This window comes from Pelophylax lessonae (assembly GCF_965119305.1).
Source record: "Pelophylax lessonae genome assembly, chromosome: 1".
Lineage (NCBI taxonomy): Eukaryota > Metazoa > Chordata > Amphibia > Anura > Ranidae > Pelophylax > Pelophylax lessonae.
In genome coordinates, this window is record NC_138768.1 from 256395060 (window position 1) to 256415600 (window position 20541).

The window sequence follows — 20541 nt, forward strand, 5'->3', positions numbered from 1 at the left end:
GTTGCCCAGGTCGTTCTCACCACAGGACATTCCGACTGTGGAGGATCATTTTCGCGCCCTCCATTCCTCTTGGGTACAGATTCAAGACTCTTTATGGGTCTCTAAACAGCGTCAGAAGCTACAGGCAGACTAGACACATTTATATGCTCCTTCCTACCAGGTTATGGAGAGGGTGTGGTTGCTGACCCGTAATCTCAACCTCAGGGTGCCCACTCCAAAACTGGCCCTCCGTTTTGTTGGGCCTTTTCACATCCTCCGTAAGGTGAACCCCGTGGCCTATTCCCTTGGTCTTCCCCCTGGCATGCGTATCTCCAATGTCATTCACGCGTCACTTTTGAAGCCACTGGTTTGCAATCGCTATACTTCCTCACTTCCTCGTTCTCATCCCATTCCTGTGGGCAATTATGAGGAGTATGAGGTTAGCAGCATCTTGCATTCTCGTCTGTTCCGAGGTCAGGTTCAATACCTGATGCATTGGAAGGTTTATGGTCCTGAGGAGCACGCCTAGGTTCCCTTCACTGATGTTAATGCTTTCGTCCTTCTCCACGCTTTCCATGCTCGCTTTCCTCAGAAACCGATTTTTGCTCTGCGTAGGAGGATCCGTGAAGGGGAGGGTACTGTGAAGGTCTTACCTTGCCCTCCTGTTGGCAGCCATCTTGGACATGTGCAGACTGCTGCTTCTTATAAACTCTGATTGCATGATCACTTGTCTGCTGCTTGGATGTCGCACAGTGATGATGCTGCACACCTGACTATATCAATCACCTAAAGGGTTGCAGTCCTTGGCCTTGCGTTTGTGCTCCAGTCTTCTGTTCTCCGTGTTCCTCCGTGTCTAACCAGGCTTGACGACTCTCCTGGCTCTCGAACCCGCATCGGCAGATGACCCGGCATCAGCAGACTACCCGCTTCTGGACTCCACTCCGGCTTGGATGACCACCCACTTCTGGACTTGACCCCGGCTGTTTCTGATCTCGCTCCTTTCTGTTGCTGTGCGTTTATTGTTGTTTGCTCCAATAAACTGCCTTTGTTTACCTGCATCTCCTTGTGGTCTGGTTTCCTGGCACCCTGACACAACCACACACCCTCCATGACAAACCACCCCACATTATCATGACCTCATTATGGGGCAGGACCAGCAAGGAATGATTGGCACATAAAGCTTAAAGTATAACTAAAGGCAAAACTTATTTTAGTTTTGGATGGAGTGGAGAGGGATTAGAACAGCTGAGAGTTTTTTAGCTGTTTTTGTCTCTGTTAATGAGATTTGCCCTCTCTATTTGTCCTGTTTACCATTATCATTGAAAATGAAAGTAAAAGAAAAAAAACTAATTATAGGATGTCCCCAGAAAAGTAATAAAGGGGAAATCTTCCAATAGAGACACTAGTTCTGGTGACTTGTGAGTCCCTACGGGATTTCCTTTAATTTACAAGGATTTCCTCGTACTTCCTGTTTGGCTCTAGGATGGGAAGTGAAGGGTAATCTGTGAAACAGGACACAAATGGCAAAAAAAAAGAAAAACCTAACAGGGGTTATAATCCTCCCTTGCTCTATCTAAAATGAAAAAAAAAAAAGTTTTGCATATAAATCTATTTTAAATCAGGATGAGTCAGAGGCTTCCTACTTGCTTCGCCCACAGATTGCAGTGCAGTATGGAATAAGAGAATAAACACCACTTGACCTGCACATATAAAAACTAAAAAAAGGCACATAAAAAAAAAAAGGCATTTAAAAGTAGTTTATGTTCCTGCTATGTAAACTAATCATAAATGTCAAATTGTGGCTATATTTTTAATGACACTTCGATATTCTAATTACATTGGTGGGTTTTGTGGATTACAAATCAGTGAAGTTTTCTGTAAAAACAGATGAATGTATAACAAAAAAAATAAATGAAAGTTACACACCTGAAACATGAAATAATAAACGGGTTTTGGTTGGTACTGAAGTGACACAAGTCTGCCAGCAAGTACTACAGTATAGCTGCAAAACTATCTAGAAACAAACCTTAGGGGTGTCTTCCTCCTGCAAGACTGCATTTATTCTCATGAATAGGGGCAAAATGTTGATGTCAGTGGGAGGAATTATGCCCCACTGTGGGGGGCCAGTGGGAGGAATACTATTTGGTATGAATAGTGCCCCAAAGAATGGATAAAGGCAAGCCAAGGTTTGCATCCAGTCACAGTTTGAAGATCCCTGATTTAAATAAAAGTCCAGGTCCAATTTGGGAATGTTAAACACAGATCATAATGAAGGCCCCTTGAACTTCCTTTAGGGAAAGGGAGCCTTGACTGCTGGAAGCATGGCATCACTGTGGGTGTGAACCTAAAAGAGAAGTTAAGTAGCTCCCTTGGGATTGGCTACAAAGACCTGAGGTTACTAGGTGGAGCCAGAACTCTAGGAAAAGGCTACGCTGGGGCACATCCAACTGCTCTGAGGAGATTCAGCTGTTACAAGAGTTGACCACCCCCCGCCCGTTGTGATGTTTTGTCACAGCTTTATTGGCAGTCTTGACCTTGCCAGCAATTGATTTTGCTTCATGGGCTATGCCTTCAAGTTAAATTCTGGGGTCAGTCTAATGTCTGTCTGGCACTGATGGTAAGGACAGGCCTCTTAGACTATGTAAGTTTAGGTTTTATGGGTGCTCACGGTAGAACTGTGACTGGCATTGTTGTTTGGTAAATTCTTGGGTCAGTCTAATGCCTGTCTGGCACTGATGGTAAGGACAGGCCTCTTAGACTATGTGAGTTTATGTTTATGGGTGCTCAGTTTAACCGTGACTGGCACTGTTGTTTGGTACATTTGGAAAGTTGTTACTTTTGCAAAGTTCAATAAAGCTGTGGCCTTGCCCTATTTTCAACTTAATCAGCTTCTTTGTCTTTTTGGAGGGCAAGATATTACTTTATTAGTTGCTCATAAATTAGCCTATGCTTCTCAGCAGTCATGGGGGTGCTGCCGTTTTATATAAGCTTCTCGCAGGCCTGCTCAAGTGACAGTCGGCACTCCCAAAAAAATCTATTTTTAATGATTCTATACTGAAGTTTCAGCTATTGCAAAGCTGCTGGATGTTTGCTGAAAGCTAATGCTTCCTGTACATTTTGCTCATTCACATGCTGATTTCCATATGTACAACACCTAACTTTGCAAGATTGGTGGTCCAGTTTCTTACACAGAGCATCACTGATGACTGATAGGGGAAGCAATTAAATCGTCCTATTGGCCAGGACCTTGCAGAGTTTTGATGAGGATAACAAAGGCAGGCGTGTTCACAGACACTAAGGGCTCTATTTTTTAAAAATGAATTAAACAAATGTCACAAGCATTCACCAATTCATCTCATGTTCAAACCCTATTTTGCTTAATACATTGATTTCCTATGGTCATAGGCTCATTCTAATGGCTCTAATATGGTATTTTTCCAGAAATACCCCAATCAGGGAATTTAATGTGTTACGACCACTAGATAGAATTAATTTTAAGACTTCAACATGTTACTATTTATTCCCAATAAAGAAAATAAAAATATATGTAATTAAAGCTCTATCTATCTCCAAAGAAAACAATGTACAGTAAACCCCCCTCCATTGCGGGGGTTACGTTCCGGACCCAGCCCCGAAAAGTGAAAAACCCTATTAAAATGCATTGTAGGCATGTTTTTTTTACTGTCACTGTACGTGTAAAAACATTTTAAGGTCTTTAAACACACTTTTAAAACAATAGAAACTCATTTAAACACATAAAAGATACTGAGAGACATAGCAAGAGCTATGGAAAACACAAAAATATTTCATTTTTAATGATTTATATAGTAAAATAACATTACAAAAAAAACCGCAATATACCGGAACCGCAAAAACTGAACCGCGATGGAGCGGGGGTTTACTGTATGATACATTATATTAGGGTAGACTAAAAATGCTAAAAGTTATAATGTGTGGAACTGAGACATTGCCAAAATTAATAATGCTCTGGTACCCAAGGGGATTGAGGGAGAAAAAGATTCTGGGACTCAGGTAGTTAAGGAGTGACACCAAGTTTTCAGTTAAGCAAAATCACGGCAATGGTGAAACTTGTAATTCACAAGTGTGGATATTTTCCTTGTCCGCATGTTGCAGGCTGATGATTTAGGAATCTAACTTTATTCTTGTATGAGTCTATACCGTAGCTGGACAGAGAGCTCACTTTACACAAGCACAGCCACATTGCAGCAGGGAGAGTGTGTTGACCTTGTAAAATGAGCATGCCTTACATTTGCGGTTTGTTGGTTCAGGATTGCTCTCCTTCTACTGCTGCCTGCAGTTTTGCCTCTAGTCCTTGGCTAGCAGGCTGTAAACAGCATTGGCAATGTGACTGGTTTGGCCTGGATACTATGGCTGGTGAATAAAATCTCAAATTAAATTTAAAAGTACTGCCCACACAGCAGAGCAAACTTTGGAAGAAGACTGGAGCTTTATAAGGAAATCCAAGATAAACAAGCTATATTAATAAAAAAAAGATGGAAACTAAATGGATTGCCAAAAAGGAAAGAATGGAAAGTAATCAGAACAATAAATCTCTATAAAATATAACTGATCTCCCACCTAACATTTCGATGTTCCGTAAAATAACCTATATGACATTATCATCCTAAACAGTATAGATTATTTTTAAGATATCTGATGCTTTAATAGGTATTAAAGCAGTTTTTAATTAAAATAATAAACATTGCTCTGTGCAATGTTATTGCACAGAGTAGTCCTCAATCTCCTCTTCTCGGGTCTTTCACCAATAATCTTGTCTCCTCCTCTTCTGTGTCTGCCCCATAGCCAGCACGCGCTTGCTATGGGGGCAGACATGTGGGTTTAATCCCAAGAATTGCTGTGTGCACCCATTGACACACACAGCACAGCTCGACCCTGCCCCCGCTCTCTGCTCACAGGATTTGAGCAGCCAAGTTCTCAGCCAAGCTTGTGAGAGCAGAGAGAGGGGAGAGAAGACCAGCAGATGGGCACAGTGCAGGGTCAATATAGGATTTAGATAAGTAGTTAATAATATACGATGTTGCTCTTGTGTAACATTTATCGCCCCCCACACGCGCATACTGTACCCTCCTCATCAAATTAGTAAATGCGCCTTGAGCTTTTTTTTTTTTTCCTCCAGTTGGCACCATGCCAGGCAATGTTAGGATCCTGCTAGAAATAGGGCTCTTCTGATGTTGCAAACATCTGGAGGCATCCGCCCATAGAGTGCAATATCTAACAGGTCTCCCAGTACCAAGAACATGTACAGTAGAAGTGCCTTGACTTCAGTAGGCTGTGACACCCATAGTGAAAGTAATTTTTGATGTGACTCACATTTATATTCTGGCTATATATGAGAATAGTTGCGGCACTATTTAAAATTAGTATTCTGTCACCTCTGTTCAACAAATATTTCTCTAGCAGGTCTCATTTTCATTTCTTTTAACTCAGGTTTGGGAGTGGCTTTGTCAAAGCATCCATTAACATGTTATTAGTCTCAGGGTATGCATAGTGTGACAAGTTTGGGGGTTTTGTAGCGCCAAATAGTGAATTTACTCCATGCCAGAAGTGTCTTTTCAGGGCCTTTTCTGCCCACTTTTATTTAAAACAAATCAAAAGTTCATAAATTAAAGTCTTCTCATGCAGTGGTTCTCACCATCAATGCAACACAACATAGAATTCAGCCTCGTGACTCTCTTTGCAGTTTAACTGCTCAGGCCTCAAGCCTTGGTCTTTCAGATCATCAAACACAGTCCTAGTGCTTGTGCACAAAATTCTGTACCTTTGTCACAGCTGTGACAGTCCTCAGTAATTTAGCTTTCTATACTTTAACTACGTGGTTGATCTGGGATTGTTTGCTATATTATTATTGTTGCTGTCTGTAGTGGACTCCTCCTGTTATCAGGGAAGAAAAGGAATTTTAAAAATGTAATGAACTTCTCAAAAAAGAAAAATAGGATACAAAAAAACTTAAGAATAACCAAGCAAGAAACATTTAGACAAAATCTTGTTGACTGGGAGAAAGGTGACGTTTTTTTTTTTTTTAATTTCTGTTTATTAATTTTTTTCAAGCAAACAAAAACAGACAAACACAACACATTGCCATGCAGGGCAGACACAGAAAAAACAAGCGACAACAGGTCACAGGAACCCAAAACAGCCGCCTCCAGCACAGTGGCAGAATCCCCATTGTCCCCACGAAGCCATTGACGCGCAACCACTCCCTACCAAGCCAGAAAATATTTGTAAAGGTCAGATAAAGCAAGACCCCCCTGACCCCAAGGCTCCTGTAATACTTGGATACCAATCCTAGGAGGGGAGCTACCCCAGATAAAATACCCAATCAGGCCATGGACCCGACGGAAAAACGAGCGGGGTACCCATACCGGGGAGTTCCTGAGAAAATACAGAAAGACAGGGAGAAGTTTCATCTTCACTAAATTAATGCACCCCAAAACAGACAAGGGCAGGTCTCTCCACACCTCCGCCTTGCGCCTAAAGACATCCAGCAGCGGCAGCAAATTAAGAGTAAGATAATCCCCCACCCTAGCCGACACCCTGACTCCCAGGTAGGCTCCTTGTCTCCCTCATCTAATGTAGCATCTATAGATGGATCTAAAATAGAGTCCCTTTTTTATGCCAAATCCGAAACAGGACTTTCCTAAGTAACATACTGAGGTCTTTAGAGACCTCAAATTCATTAATTAAAGAAGTTGGAGAGAAGGAAAGCCCTTTTTGTAACAATTGAATATGATGTTCATTCAGATGAAAATTAGACATATTTACCACCTTCATGTCCTGTACTGTTGAATTCTGTGTCTTTCCAGTTAATATTTTTTCTGGTTCCTCAGCCTCCCACTCCCAAAATCACAGCCTCTTGTTTGGCAGCCCGTTATTCTACCAGCTAAGCTACCAAGTCAGCTGATTAGCCCAGGCCTCTCTCTGGCTAACTAACTTATATCTGAGTTTGACAGCTCTTTTATAAGGCTCTGACGTTTGTGAATACATTTCTGACATCAGTAATTTATTCACTGCACCTGAGCAGTGCATTGTGGGGCGGCTTGTGACGTCAGGTCACTATATAACAGCTGTCAAAATCAAAACAGCTCATTCCGCGGGAAGCGTACGGGGAAGCAGGAGCTTCTTCTTTTTTCTATTTTTCGGGCGGACGGGCGACTGATCATTGGGGAACAGTATTTTTTTATTTTTTAATAAAAGCCTTTTCCAAAACTGGCTTTTGTCATTATTTATTTTTTTGTACACTTTTTTGGTAAATGGGTAGGGATATGATGTACCCGATATCCATTCACTTGGAGGGGGCCAGGATCTGGGGGTCCCCTTGTTAAAGGGGGCTTCCAGATTCTGATAAGCCTCCCCCCTGCAGACCCCCACAATCACAGCCCAGGGTTTTGGGGAAGAGACCCCTGTCCCCATCAACATGGGGGCAAGGTGCTTTGGGGTGAGGGGGCAGAGCCCCCCACCCCAAAGCACCCACCCCCCCATGTTAAGGGCATGTGGCCTGGTATGGTTCAGGAGGGGGGGGCGCTTGCTTGGCAGGCTGTGTGCTCGGATAAGGGTCTGTTTTTTTTTTTAATTTTGGCACGGGGTTCCCCTTAAAATCCATACCAGACCCGAGGAGCCTGGTATGGACTGGGGAGGGGGGGGACCTCATGCCATTTTTTTCAGCAATACTGACATAAACTGATATAAACTGAAGTGCCTATATATATATATATATATATATATAAATTCTGTTTATAAATCATCCGCTGGCCAAGGGATTCAATCTCACAACCATTGCAATTGCTACCAGCTACGCCTCTGTCAAGTATACTTTGGTAGATTACACTTTCCCTGCCTAACTAACTAATTTCTATCTCACCCTACACACAGTGGATGAGATAAAAGTTAGGGAGAGTGTGTCAAGTTTAAGTTTGCTTGGTGGTGTAGGTTGTAGACTACCAGGCTTGCAATGAAAGAACTGTGAGATCCATTCTCCTGGCCAGCCAGTGATTTCTTTATTGGAATTCAGAGTTCAGAGAGTCCATGATAATGCAGGAACTCGAAGTTCCCGCGAAGAAACCTATTTGTTCGTCATTCGACGAACGAGTGAACAGCCAATGTTCGAGTCGAACTCAAAGCTCATCCCTATTAATAATGGCATGTAGGGCTCGTAACCTTATTGATTCCTTTGTCTGTTCTGAACCGGACAGTATGTTGGAATTTTGCACCTCACAGCTTCCTTCACACACCAAACCCCTCTTGAGGGTGGGGCCACTCACCTCTATCTCTGTCTCTAACACATGAGGGCTCAACCCATGGTCCTCCAGCTGCTGCAGAACCCCAAGTCCCATGAAGCAGAGGTGGGGGACTTGAGTCAAATGACTTGACTTAAGTCACCAGTTTGAGGACTTGAGACTTGCTTGACTAAAATTAATAAAAGACTCGACTTGACTTTGACTTGGAATTCATGACTTGAGACTTGACTTTGACTTGAGACATATGACTTGAAATGACTTTACTTTTTTAGGTTATTAAATATTTGCATTTTCTCAAGATGTGTTAAAGCAAAATGAATGTGCCTGTTATGTTTCTGACACCACAGTCACTTAAAACACCTCAGTGTGTTCTGATTTTTAGGACACTGGCTGTTTAACAATGGAATTACTTAAAATGTTTTTAGTGACTGTGGTGTTGAAACATGACCAGACAAAGGATTTTGAGCTGTTTGGGCATTTAAAGTGTTTCTTTAATATGCCAAGAAAAAAGCACTAAGCAGTTTTGTTAATGTTGAAAATAAAACTGGCCACTGACTTTTAACTGATTTAAAGGTGAAAATTGGGGTAGATCAGTATTTTGACTTGATTTGTGACTTGACCAAAATAAATGACTTGACTTGACTTGCTTGACTTCTAGCAGGGACTCAACTTGACTTGCTTGCTTTTCGCCACAGTAACTTGGGACTTGCTTGAGACTTGATGGTTAAGACTTGAGACTTGCTTGTGACTTGCACATGTGTGACTTACTTCCATGTCTGCCATGAAGCATTGCAAGGCTGCCAGTTACAAGCAAGAAAAAGGCTGAGGCATGTTGGGAATTTAAATTCCCCAACAGCTGGAGGGCCACAGGTTGAGCACCCATGCTCAAATGTAAACCCAGCACACACCTGCATCATTAATATCTCTGTTTCCTAAAAAATGTGTCCTAGACCACCATTTTAAGTAGTGGCACAAGCTCGACCTGCCACAATAGACAATAACATTTCATTACTTTAAAATGTTATCTAAAATATTTAAAACAGAGCAAATGTTCCACTAGCATACACTGAGAGCAGGCAAAACAAACCTACCTGCTCACAGTGATCCCTGAACTGTAACACTGAGCTGTGTATGCACAGCTCATCTTATGGTAACCAGGTTGATCCTGTGTGCTGGTATGACTAGCTCCTGTTCATACGCAGGAGTGACCTCATCCCGTACTGGCCGATGAAGACGGCCAAAAATCAGAAGATCCCGACGCTGGCAAGGAAGCATTGGAAAGGTGAGTATCCTCTCTTTAGTTCCGCTTTAAGTCACAGAGGGTGGGTATTGGGTGCACCCAAGCAGCACAGACCATTGTACTGTCAGTTGTAGGCTTGACTTGAGGTACTTTAAATAGTTTTAATCTTCATCAACTCTTTTATTTCTCATTTGCTTCTTGTGAATTAGCAGTTTTTTTATTTTTATGTATATAATCTGGCAAGTTTTCTAACTGAAGTTGCAGACATTTTTTCCTTTTAATGCTCCATGCATTTTTTTTTTAACTCCTAGAAGCTATTAGCATTTTTTCCTGCTTCTAGAAGCTAAATAGTGTTATCCTACGTGTCCATGCACACTACTTTAGACTATAAGAATTTTTGAAGCTTCAGCGTCTAGGAGCAGAAAAATAATAGTTTTTGTGGAGTTTCTTGGAACGTTTTTCCAGCAGAAACGCCCCTAAATGCTCCTAAATGCTGCTAAACAGTACTAAACGCTATTAATATCGTATTTTTTTTTGTTTTTTTTCCTATAAAGGAACTGCAAAAAACACTAATAAAATGCTAACACTACTAAATGCTCTTAAACGCTCCTAAAACGCTACTAATTCGCTACTAAAAAAAGCTATTACAAGTGTATTTTATCCAGTATTTTTTCCAGCATTTTTTTAGCTTAAAAAAATGCTAGTCGTTGACTAACTTTATTTTTTTTTTTTTTTTAGATTCATACTTACCTAGGTGGATGCTGCATCTGTCCCCCATCGGCTCTGACACTGAGAACCCCTCAATCTAATACCACCAATTGCTGGATTCTCAAAGCTTCCTGAGCAGAGAGCTGCTGACTGTCAGTCAGCAGCTCTCTGCTCTGCCCCCCTCCTCACTCGTTGGGAGTGGCCAGCTCAGGCTTTTAGGGACTCGCTGAGAGGCTGTTCTGGGTACCGGTCAAGGCACGTGGGCGGATTTTGACTCCATGGTTGCAATCTTGCCTGAGTCTGGACTGGCTCTGTGACGTCAGCAGACAGTGGACTTCAGCCCGTTTTGTGCTGAAAACAGGTCACAGGAGTGCAAAATGAACTGCATTCCTGTGATCCACAGAAGTACAGCCAAAGAAGCTTTGGCTGTACGTCTCCTTTAATGGATAATTCATTTTTCATTATTTTTTTCATAGTACTGGTAGGGATACTTAGTGTCGGTTCACACTAAGGCGATCCGACTTAGGGGGCAACCTGTGAAGTCGCGTGCGGTGCGACTTGCATGGACTTAATAAAATGAATGTCAATGCAAGTCACTCCAGGTCACCCCAAAGTAGTACAGGACCCTTTTTCTAAGTCGGAGCGACTTGTGTCGCTCCTATTAGAACCGTTTCTGTACCACACAATGTTAGTTGTTACCTTATAAGCATGTTTATACAGAAGTTTATACTCCTTTTGAAACTTAAAGGATAAGTCCACCCTACACACTAAAATCCCTGCATCTATAGACCTCCTCGACCTAAGACTAACCTAGCTAGCCCTGTAAAGAAAAAATCAGTATACTTACCATTTTTTCTAAGCTGATCCCACGCTGAGCTGTCAGCGGTTGCTTCGCTGTGGAGGCGGGTGCAGAGGACACAGCCGACAACGGAAGCCCCATAGTAACTCTATGGGTGATATCACTTCCCATTCATTTCCCAGCCATTGTTAGCCGTGTCCTCTGCAGAGCTTCTGCCGCTAGAGATCGAGTCAGTTTGGCTTCAAAAAAGGTATGCATACCTATTTCTTCTTAACAGGGCTACATAGGTTAGTCTTAGATTGAGAAGGTCTAAAAATGCAGGGAATTTAGTTTTAGGGTGGACTTATCCTTTAATGTAGCCTTAACTTTCCATTCTTTAGAAACAAATACATGTGCTTTGCTATAAACTATTTTAATGTGTTCCAGGTCATATTTTGACTTCACTGTTCACTGCCTTTCCCCAACATAAGGGTAGCATGTCCTAATTAAAGCAGAATCAAAGTCACGCTTTCAAAAACTGTGAATAGACAGGCTCTTTATTGCAAAAGAGACATGCAATGTGCCATAAAAAAGATTGTAAAGTCTTGTATTTTTTTTTGAATAACAAACATGTTATACTTACCTCCCCTGTGCAGTTGGTTTTGCACAAAGCAGCCCGGATTCTCCTCTTCTCGGGTCCCTCATTCCTGCTCCTGGCCCTTACCTCCTATTGAGTGCCCCCACAGCAATCAGCTTGCTATGGGGGCACCCGAGCCGAGCTGCAGCTCCGTGTGTCCATTCAAACACGGAGCTGCCATTTGGCCCCCACCCCTCTGTCTCCTGATTGGCTCACTAACTTTGATTGACAGCCACAGGAGCCAATGGCGTGTCAGCTGTATCTCAGCTGATCAGGAGGGAGAGTCCCAGGCCGGCCGAGGAACTCGTGGACATCACTGGACAGAGAGGGGTCTCAGGTAAGTATTAGGGGTGTTGGGGAGGCTACTACACACAGAAGGCTGTTTATCTTAATGCAAAGAATGCATTAAGATAAAAAAAATCCTTCCTGACTTTACAACTCCTTTAGGAATTAATGGCACCCTGCACATCGGCTTAAGTGTAGTGCATTTGCCTGAGAATAAGGAACATGCGTGACTTTGTGCTCATTCCCAACCTGCAGTAATATTAATCTATCCCTAGACATGGACTTTAGTGCTTTGGCTGTGATATTTGAAGATGAGTTGGTTCAAAGTTCCTGTAGCCACAGAGAGCTTGCTTAAAAGCTGGTTTACTGCTTGTTGACAGTATGAGTATATATTCAAATGTCCATAACCCATTTACAGTTACACTTTTACATGAAACCATATATAAAGCATTTGTTACCCCAACATTTCATATGTTACATGGTGCCTGCTGTACCATGTACTTGTGTGTGAAAGTATCCTGTTCTCTTTGTATTGCTTTCTTTGTGTTAAATCCCTATCTATACACACATTTTTTGCCTTTCATTTCAGTTTTACAAAGTGATCGTTTACAGTCCCTTTAAAGGAGATGTACATCCAAAGCTTGTTTGGCTGTACATCTCCTATGGATCACAGGAGTGCAGTTTATTCTGCACTCCTGTGACCCGTTTTCAGCAGAGAGCAGTCTGAAGTCCACGCTATGCTGACATCACAGATGTTGTTCCAGACTCCGTGGTCGTGATGATGCGGAGCCTGGACCAACACCCAGCTGAGCCTCTCAGCGAGCCGCTGAGAGCCTGAGCCGGACTCTCCCGCCCCTCCACAGCCCAGCACTTCAATGAGCGAAGAGTGGGCAGAGCGGAGAGCTGTGACTGACAGCAGCTCTCTGCTCACGGAGCTGTCAGAACCGAGCGATCGGACCAATGCTGCATCGACCTAGGTATGTATAAATGGGGAAAAAAGGAAACCCCATATTTCTCTTAACTCTCCAGTACAACCCAACCCCATGATCCTTCACCTTGGGTACTTTCACTGCCCCCAAAATATTGGGATCACAATGAAACTAGGTTTTCTTAGAATTAGTTGTGTTTTATATTGTCCTGTAATACAGTTTTGGAGTTTTGCCAAACGTGTTGCTTACTTGGACAAAATATTTTCAAAGTTTCTTTAGTACCTTTGACCTGTGGCAGGCAGAGGTGGTGTACCTTGAGAAATCATCAAGAAACTTGAGGAAATACCTTTTCTTTCCTGGAGAGTGAGATTTCATCAGACCTCATTGATCTGAGTGTCTTTGGTAGAAGCTTTCCTTACCATTGTCCCTCTCCCGCAGCTAATACATTTCATTGTTTGACTACATGGATCAATTTTATGCCACTGGCATGCTGATCCTGAGCTGGCATCTTTATTTTTTCTTGATTCCTTTCTCAAGAACAAGCTGCTAGTTGTGGATAAAGTTCAACTGTTTATCCTCGTTGCCAGTGTTAACCATTGCAATGCACTTTAGCTTCTACACTTCATACTGTATTTCTTCCTTTTGCGAGCCTCTCTTTTCTGAACATGCAACTGTCACTTTTGATTCTCACTATAGTATATATAGAATAAATCAGACAGGCATCTTTCTGGTGACTGTTCGGGATACAGGCGCTAAAAAAAAATTGTGCTAAATAACTTTTTCCTGTTTTGATCAAGCTTAAAGGGGTATTAAATCCAAAACCAAAAATGTAATATATTACAGCTTACCAATCATTAGATGTGGTGGCTGCATTAGTTTTCCTATTTTAGTTTTTTTCCTCAGTTTTCACCTGGTGATCTGCCCAGTAATATACCTCCTGATTAGAGTGCCCCCACTCTGGATGAAGGAGCAACAAAGACACCTTTGGACTGCAGCAATGTCATTCTGGAGGAAGGGGAATGTTAGATGTTATAGCAGATTTAAAGCCACACTGCATCTGAGCAGCCCAACACAAAAACGCTGTTTAATTCATTTTTAATATTCAAAACAAATTCACATCTATTCATGCCTCCATGTTTTATTTATCTTAAAATCACCCCCTAGCATGGCCATGACCATCTTGAGAAAGGGCAAATGATTCATGTAGCATTTACTTCCTGGAATCCATCTACCCTTAGCACAGGCATATAGGCAGGAGGTGTGCTTAGCTGAGAAAACCCCTCCTCCTCTCCTGAAAACTTCTGGCATGTATGACATAATTTGCCTAGGCCTGGAAATCAGGAAGTAACTGTAGAAATGTAAATAAAAAAAAAAGTTTAAAACAAGTAAAAATGATATATTTTGGGATAAAGGTTTTACGTGAATAAATAAAAGCTGATCATTGTAAACACCCATGTCATTGTTAAATAATTAGTGTTAACACTGTTAGGGTCCTTTCACACGGCCGCTCCGTGTGAAAGGTCCGCTGCGGGACTTTTTTTTTTTTTTTTCCACGGAGCGGATGACATTTCTGTCATTCGCTCCGTGTGCCCGCATATCATCCCATCCGTTTGCAGATGATATGCGGATATAATGTAAGTATATGGCACTGCGGATGTCAGCGGATGACACCGCTGACATCCGATTTTCCTTCCTTTCCGTTTTTTACACGGAAGAAAAAATGGGGTTCTGTTCCATTCGTAAAAACTGAACAGAACTGAAAGGAGGAAAATCGGATGTCTGCGGATGGTATTCCGCTGACACCCGCAGTGCCATTCACTTACATTATGTCCGCAAATCATCTGCAAACGGATGGGATGATTTGCGGACACACGGAGCGGCCGTGTGAAAGGACCCTTACATCTGCAGGATAGATTGTTCTGTTGAAAAACAACAGGCTTACTAGCAGGATCACCCGATTGAAATAAAAGAAAGAAAGCCTAAAAGGGAAAACTAACCATCACAGCAATATGATTAATGTTTGCTTTTGGGTTAAATACAGTTTTAGGCTGGATTCACACTGTGTGTGGATGCGGCTCACAGCAGGGGGCCGGTGTGTCCCTGTTCTCTGTTTCAGGGATGAATCAGGCTTGAATCCCAAATTCAGACCTGAAACTGAGTCAAAGACGCACAGGGCCCCTGTGCAATCCATACCGCAGCCGCCCGGAGATGTAACCCATTTTTTTTTAAAAACAAACATGTTAAACTTACCTCCTCTGTGCAGTTGGTTATGCACAGAGTGACCTGGATCCTCCTCTTCTCGGGTCCTTCTTCGGCTCTCCTGGCCCCTCCCTCCTGTTGAGTGCCCCAACAGCAAGCATCTTACTATGGGGGCACCTGAGCCGAGCCACCGCTCCCTGTGTCCATTCAGATACAGAGCCACGACCTGGCCCCGCCACCTCTTTCTCCTGATTGGCTGAATGATTTTAAATGACAGCAGAGTCAATTGCGCCACGCTGCTTTCTCAGCCAATAAGGAGGGGAGTCCCATGCAGCTTAGACACTCCTGCAACATCGCTGGATAAAGAAGGGCTCTGGTATGTATTAGGGGGGCTGATGGGGGGGCTGCACACAGATTGTTTTTTTATCTTAATGCATAGAATGTATTAAGATTAAAAAAAAACTTCTGCCTTTACAACTGCTTTAAAGCATAATTAAAGGCAAAACTTTTTATTTTGTTTTGGATAGAGTGGAGATGGATTGGAACACTGAATGCTATTCACAAAACGCGTCAAGATCAATATGGTTATCCACTTCCCTGCTAGATCAGTTTTAATACCTAATTATTTATTAGTCTGTTGTGAGAATTCTGTGAAATATCCAACTATGTTTTTATCTTTATGTGTCGTTACACACCATTTGTACCATGCTTTTACTTTTAATATGAAACAAAATATGTATAATTTTATATAATGAAGTAGTAGAACTTTTCTGGCACTACTCTCAAAAGTCCCAAAGGCATTTCCTACATTTTTTAGCAATTAATGGACTGGAACACCTGTCAGGATTTTTCTGCTGTCTGTGCCCCCATTAAGGAGATTCGCTCTCTCTATTTATTATGTTTATGTTATCACTGAAAGTGAAAATGAAAGAAAATCCCAAATATTGGGTTTTTCCCCAGAACTGTAATAGAGGGGAAATCTTTCAAAAGGGACACTAGTTCTTTTGACTCTGGTGACAACCAGGGATTCCCTCGCTTTGGAGGGATTTCCTCACTCTCCCCAATGTGACACAGAATAAAAAACTGCTAGGGGTTATAACCCCCCCCCCCCCCCCTTCAAAAACGAAAGAAAATGTTTGCCTTTAGTTCTACTATCATAAAGAATGTATCACATGGCTTGTAGCTCCAAAGCCAACATTCTTGGTGTGAAATGGTGGCATAGCTTAATACCCGAAGTGTCTTCTATTCTATCTTTTATACTTTTCCCCCTTTGTTAGTCACCTTTCTATGTAGTTTGTCTTCAAGTGACCTGCCTCCTTGCAGACAAAGCATGTATGTGTTTCACATTGCATATTACAATACGTTTGTTCTTGCTAATCCAGCAATAAGAGCATGTAGAAAATACAGTAAATGACAAACCAAAGCATGTCCTGCACTAAAGCTGCTTCCCCTCACACATTACACTTTCCTACCTGAACCTCTAACACATCTAACCTAGAAAGCCCTTAAAAATGACCCCCCACCACCACCAACACCAACACTACACAATCAGCCCTTAACCTTTATTTTAATAAAGGTACACATTTGGCTCGGTTCACACTGCCGCAACTTGAAATCCAACTTGTGAGACCCCAAGTCATGGGAAATCCCATGCTAGTCATTGAGAGCTGTCCTAATTAGCACTACTGAAGTCGCTCCGACTCTATAAAAGGTTCCTGTACTACTTCAAGGCTACTTCTATCAGACTTGTGCTTCAAAGTGGTACTCAAGTTGCCAGGACGTCTCCTGGCAAAGACACACCATACGTCGTGGCAGTGTGAACCTACCCTTAGGGTAAAGTGACAGTGCCTATTGCCTGACCACTGTAAACTGACCTCTGAAGTGCTCACATTCCCGTCAAATATCTGTTTTCACCTAGAATTGGATGTCACTCTCCCCACCATATGACAGCACTTGAGAGTAGCAGTTGACTGTTGACCAAGCACTGCAAAGGAGCAAAAAAAGAATACATTACTTATACCTCTCTAGCAACCTATTCTAAGTGGGTGCTACATCTGTGAAAAAATGTTTTCTGGCTAAAGATTTATTGTCACCTTGTCTGCAACTAGTTTATACCAATGTGATCTCAATGCCCCCCTTCTTTTATGGTCACCTCCAAGTATAGGGGAGCACATGACCTCCTCCTCTCCTTTTATGCTCTTTTGTAAACATTAGAGCAGTGTGTGAATAATTTGGCTGTTCTGGGTCCCACAGGCTCAACTATTTCTCGCTTCTAGTATGTTTTAGAATGTAGTAGGTTGAAAGAGGCAGACCCTTGGCCTGAACATTTAAGCAATCTCAGTCAAACCCTGGTGGGGGGTGCCCAGTGGGTGGCTGAGAAGTAGATAAATAGTCTGAGTCCTGGAGCAGCAGTATTCTTGCCCTGGAGGAGGGGATCCCAGCCTGAAGGGCTGCTGCCCTTCTGGGCAGGTTACCTGAAGCTTGCAGAAATCTCACCAAAGTCCGAGCTAATTGGGAGAGCTGGTCTGAGGGGCATCATGCAGAGAATTTATCAAGGCCCCAGCTCAGGGGGAGCTGGGGAGCCCATTGTTCCTGGAAACAGTTTTGAGACAAGTCAAGGGGGTGCATTGAGAATCTGGCCTGGAAATTCACATTACAGTGTTTAGACAATATTTGACAGGAGGTAACCAAGTATCTGAAGACACAGTGTGCAGAGGCCTGGAAGTGGAATCCTAGGGGTTTATTTACTATATATGGTGCAGCTGTGCATAGAAACCAATCAGCTTCCAGCTTTTTTTTTTAATCAAAGCTTAAATGAACAAGCTGAAGTTAGAAGCTGATTGGCTACCATGCACAACTGCACCAGATTTAGCACACCTACTTTTTAGTAAATCAACCCCCTAGTGACTGCCTGCTGTTTAACTCCTTGTGTGACTGTGTTAGTGCTGCTAAACTGGGATTTACCCTGCCAGTCCCAGAAGTGCTTATGTCCCTAGTTTCTGCAAACAGGGGAGAAGATTGTCCTGAATGGGGTAGACAAAAAAGAGATAGTCCTCCAAGTAATTTGTGCACTAAATTTTGGAGTTTCCCAAAGCTTCCCCACACCACATCCACGTGTACCCTGCAATAAAGTCTGAAAAGACATCCACTGCATGGTTATTTTGAGAGAGACTGTTTAAGTGTTGTGTTCCTGGCTGCATGGGGACCCATATGGAAAGAGAATCTGGGACAAATCAGCAAAACCTGCCAGGGGTTTGCACAACACAGAATAGATAGGATATTTTTACCACTTAAAATGTCCATGACACTCCACAAAAATGTCTTTATTTTGTTCTCCCTCCTTCTTTGAGCTTTATCACTTGCAAAGCCCTGGCAGCTATACAATGCCAGTTTGTGTCCTGCTGCTGCCAGGGTGGCATGTGTTTTTACATCCTTGGTAGCACATAATCCAGCCATAGCTCAGTAGTACATTTCTCCAAAACACCTGTAGAGACCAGTAAAAAAGAACAGGGTTACATAGTTACATAGTAGGTGAGGTTGAATAAAGACAATAGTCCATCCAGTTGTTTAATTCTAAAAAAGTTTGATGGCTGAAGTGAGACCAGGGGAGATCAAGCCTGTCTGATCTAGGGGTAAAGTAAAAAGGGTTAGGAGGACATACTGTCTCCAGCTTGCTCTCCTGGGTTTTCTGTCTCTCCAGCTTTCCCTGCTGGCTGTGTGTGAGTCACTGACAGTCTGTAGCACAGTGTGACATAGACGCAGGTAACCAGTATTCCCAGTTCACTTGGCGCACTTCTGTAGCACAAGTAACGACCCCGAAATAACATCTGACATCCATGTAGTGGAGAGGTGGTGCAGAAGTGAACAGGGAATGCTGGTTCCTGGTTCCCTGGATCTCTAGATGGCTGCAATGAAAAGTGCATAAGGCCAGCGTTTATTTTGTAAAAAAATGCAAAATCAAGAGGCACTCCGGTCCAGATTTATTGGGCTGAAGGACATTGACATCTACAGTGGATGAGGAGGTCACCCTCTCCTATGCACCACATAGGGAAGAACCCTCTTCATATAAGCATCACTCCTTCACATCAGTGTTCCCTATTCCTTCACATCAGAGTCCCCAGCCTTCACATCAGAGATCCCTCCCTCACACCATTACATCAAAGCCCCCCTCCCCTTCATATTGTAGTCCTCCCATCACACCAGTCCCCCATTATATCAGAATTACCTCCTTCACATTAGAGTCTCCTGATCTCACCAGAGTCCCTCCTTTACATCAGAGGCCCCCTTCACATTAGAGCATTCCATCTGACTAGAGTCTCCCATTACATGAGAGTTCCCCTTTACATAAAAGTCCCCCCATTACATCAGAAGCCCCCTTCATTAGAGTTCCTCATCACACCGAAGTCCCCATTTACATCAGAGTTTCTCCCTTTACATTACATTCCCATCTTTCAAATTATACACCGGAGGCCCCATTACATCAGAGTCTCCCCCTCCTTCACATTAGAGTCCCCCCTTTACATTAGAATTTCCCCACCACACCAGAGTCCCCCCATTACATCATAGTCTCCCTTCACATAAAAGTTCTTTTCCTTCACAATAAAGTCCCCCCTTCACATTAGAGTGCCCCATCAAATCACAGTCAACCCCATTACATTAGGGTCAACCTTTACAGTCCTTTGTCCCCTAGTTAATTGGCCCTGTGCTGATCACAAGAAAAAAAGAAGCTCTCTAGCAATACACACCAAACTGAGCATGTGCAGAGTGACTCCAAAGGCTCTGTACTATCAGGAGATGGATTGGGGACAGTGGAAGAAGGGGAGAATCAGAGAAGGCAGGATCAAACTCAACTTTTTCCATATGATATGGTTTTAATATTTTTTTATCATATTGTCCTAAAAAATGTCATATTTTGTATCTGTTGACTACTTGTGTTTCCTTATGGGATTAGCAGTGGCTACCTTTAAAGTCCTACTCATCCTTCTACTTCCTTTGTAATCTGAGATGTTCATTTCTGATTTTCATGTTAAAATATATAGAGGAAATGTTAACATCCTTTAATTCTACCTGTATTTCAGTACTGTAAAATAGGCATGCCAGATGTGAAAAAGGTAACAAAAAGAAAAAAGGTTTTAAACAAGTATTGTTGGGTATTAAGAGGTGGAAACAGCACTAGTGCCAGGTAATAACAGTTATTTACTGCCCATGTGGCTTTAGGTGGACGTAGACTATGAGGAAATTCAGCAGAAAGTCATTAATAACTGACATTACTCCCTGAAAATGAGAGCAGGCCAAATCCACCAAAAAGAGAGAGAGTTTTCTTCACTGAGTAAATTGATATTTTAATGCCATCAACTGTCAGGAATAGATTTATTGGCATTAATAACAGTGATTTGCCACATTTTGCTAGTTAAATTACAGTGCTGCGTAGTTATTCCTTCAATAAAGGCCTGGAGCTGTGCCAGCCACTTGGGCTTTCTGAACAGGATCTTGGCCTGCTGCCCAAACTG